At 35.2% G+C, this 2,350-nt stretch overlaps 1 long non-coding RNA gene across 1 annotated transcript; it reads left to right on the top strand.

The window, feature by feature from the left end:
• Positions 1-1,940: 1,940 nt before the first annotated feature.
• Positions 1,941-2,350, top strand: LOC126175029 (uncharacterized). Its single transcript, XR_007535513.1, has 2 exons — positions 1,941-2,120; positions 2,152-2,350. It is a non-coding gene; the product is annotated as an uncharacterized LOC126175029 (long non-coding RNA).

A 2,350-nucleotide genomic window follows, 5' to 3' on the forward strand; every position in this document is an offset into this window, starting at 1 on the left:
TTCAACTTTCTGCACTCTTCCAGTTAGGTACGAATTAAACCATTTGTGCACTGTCCCACTCATGCCACAATACTTGAGCTTGTCTAGCAGAATTTCATGATTTACACAATCAAAAGCCTTTGAGAGATCACAAAAAATCCCAATGGGTGGTGTTCTGTTATTCTGATCATTCAAAATTTGATTGGTGAAAGCATATATGGCATTTTCTGTTGAAAAACCTTTCTGGAAACCAAACTGACATTTTGTTAGTACTTCATTTTTACAGATATGTGAAGCTACTCTTGAATACATTACTTTCTCAAAAATTTTGGATAAAGCTGTTAGAAGGGAGATTGGACGGTAATTGTTGACATCAGATCTATCCCCCTTTTTACGCAAAGGTATAACAATAGCATATTTCAGTCTATCAGGGAAAATGCCCTGTTCCAGAGAGCTATTACACAGGTGGCTGAGAATCTTACTTATCTGTTGAGAACAAGCTTTTAGTATTTTGCTGAAAATGCCATCAATTCCATGCGAGTTTTTGCTTTTAAGCAAGTTTATAATTTTCCTAATTTCAGAGGGAGAAGTGGGCGAGATTTCAATTGTATCAAATTGCATAGGTATGGCCTCTTCCATTAACAGCCTAGCATCTTCTAATGAACACCTAGATCCTACTATATCTACAACATTTAGAAAATGATTATTAAAAATACTTTCAACTTCTGACTTTTTGTTCGTAAAGTTTTCATTCAATTTGATGGTAATACTGTCTTCCTGTGCTCTTGGTTGACCTGTTTCTCTTTTAATAATATTCCAAATTGTTTTAATTTTATTATCAGAGTTGCTGATTTCAGACATGATACACATACTTCTGGATTTTTTAATAACTTTTCTTAATATAACACAGTAGTTTTTATAATTTTTGATAGTTTCTGGGTCACTACTCTTTCTTGCTGTCAGATACATTTCCCTTTTCCGGGTACAAGATATTTTTAAACCCTTAGTAAGCCATGGTTTGTTACAAGGTTTCTTACGAGTATATTTAACTATTTTCTTGGGGAAGCAGTTTTCAAATGCATTTACAAAAATGTCATGAAATAAATTATATTTTAAATTGGCATCAGGTTCACGGTACACCTCATCCCAGTCTAACTGCTGTAGGCTTTCCCTGAAATTTGCAATTGTTAAATCGTTGACTGAACGTACTACTTTGGAGGACTGTTTAGTATTGCTGAATGGAGCTATGTCATATATTGTAACTAGCTGTGCACCATGATCAGAAAGACCATTCTCAACAGGCTGAGCATTTATCTGGTTAAACTTATCTTGGTCTACAAAGAAGTTATCTATCAGTGAGCTGCTATCCTTTACCACCCGAGTAGGAAAATCAATAACGGGTGTCAAATTGAAAGAACCGAGTAATACTTCAAGGTCATTTTTCCTATTACCCTCTTTCAGAGAATCTACATTGAAGTCCCAACAAATAATAATTTGCTTCCCCCTGTCTGACAGATAGCACAACAAGGAGTCCAAATTTTTCAGAAATAGATGAAAATTTCCTGATGGGGACCTATATACAGTTACAATTATAAATGTGCCTTTATTTAATTTAAGCTCACAGGCACATGCTTCTATATGTTTCTCTACACAAAACTGTTTTGTTTCTATACTTTTTGCACAATGATAACTTTTGACATATATGGCACTCTCCCTTTCTCCATATTTTCTCTCATTACATGTGCAGAGAGCTTATATCCACTTACATTTACCTTATCCATATCAGTAACAATGTGATGCTCAGACAGGCATAGTATATCTATTTCATTCTCAGCTTCTAAATCTTCTAAACAAACCAGAAGCTCATCTATTTTATTCTTTAAACTCCCACTATTTTGATGAAATACACTTACATTATTTTTAATTATACTTTTATGAGAACCTTTCCTTATTCTCGCCTAGACAAATCCAAATCTCATCATGTATCATGTATTCTCCCCCATGCGCAAGTACCTCCCATTGTATCGGGGAGAGAGAGAGAGAGAGAGAGAGAGAGAGAGAGAGAGAGAGAGACACTGTTAAGTTCACTTGGGTAAGGTAAAGGTAAAAAGGTAAGGTAAAGGTAATGGTAAAAAGGTAAGGTTAAGGTAAAAAGGTACGGTTAAGGGTAAGGTTAGGTAAGGCAGTGAGGAAACAAGGTAGTGGAGATTTAAGCCAGAGGGATTGCAAGAGCACAGGAAATGCTCGAGAAAAAAATTCCCACTTGCATAGTTTACAGAAACTTGTATGGAAGGGATTATCCAAATGGCCCATGTAGTGAAGCAGCTACTTAAGTCATTAGTGTTGGTGTTTTTTTTTTTTTTTTTTTGTT

This window comes from Schistocerca cancellata, chromosome 3 (assembly GCF_023864275.1).
Source record: "Schistocerca cancellata isolate TAMUIC-IGC-003103 chromosome 3, iqSchCanc2.1, whole genome shotgun sequence".
Lineage (NCBI taxonomy): Eukaryota > Metazoa > Arthropoda > Insecta > Orthoptera > Acrididae > Schistocerca > Schistocerca cancellata.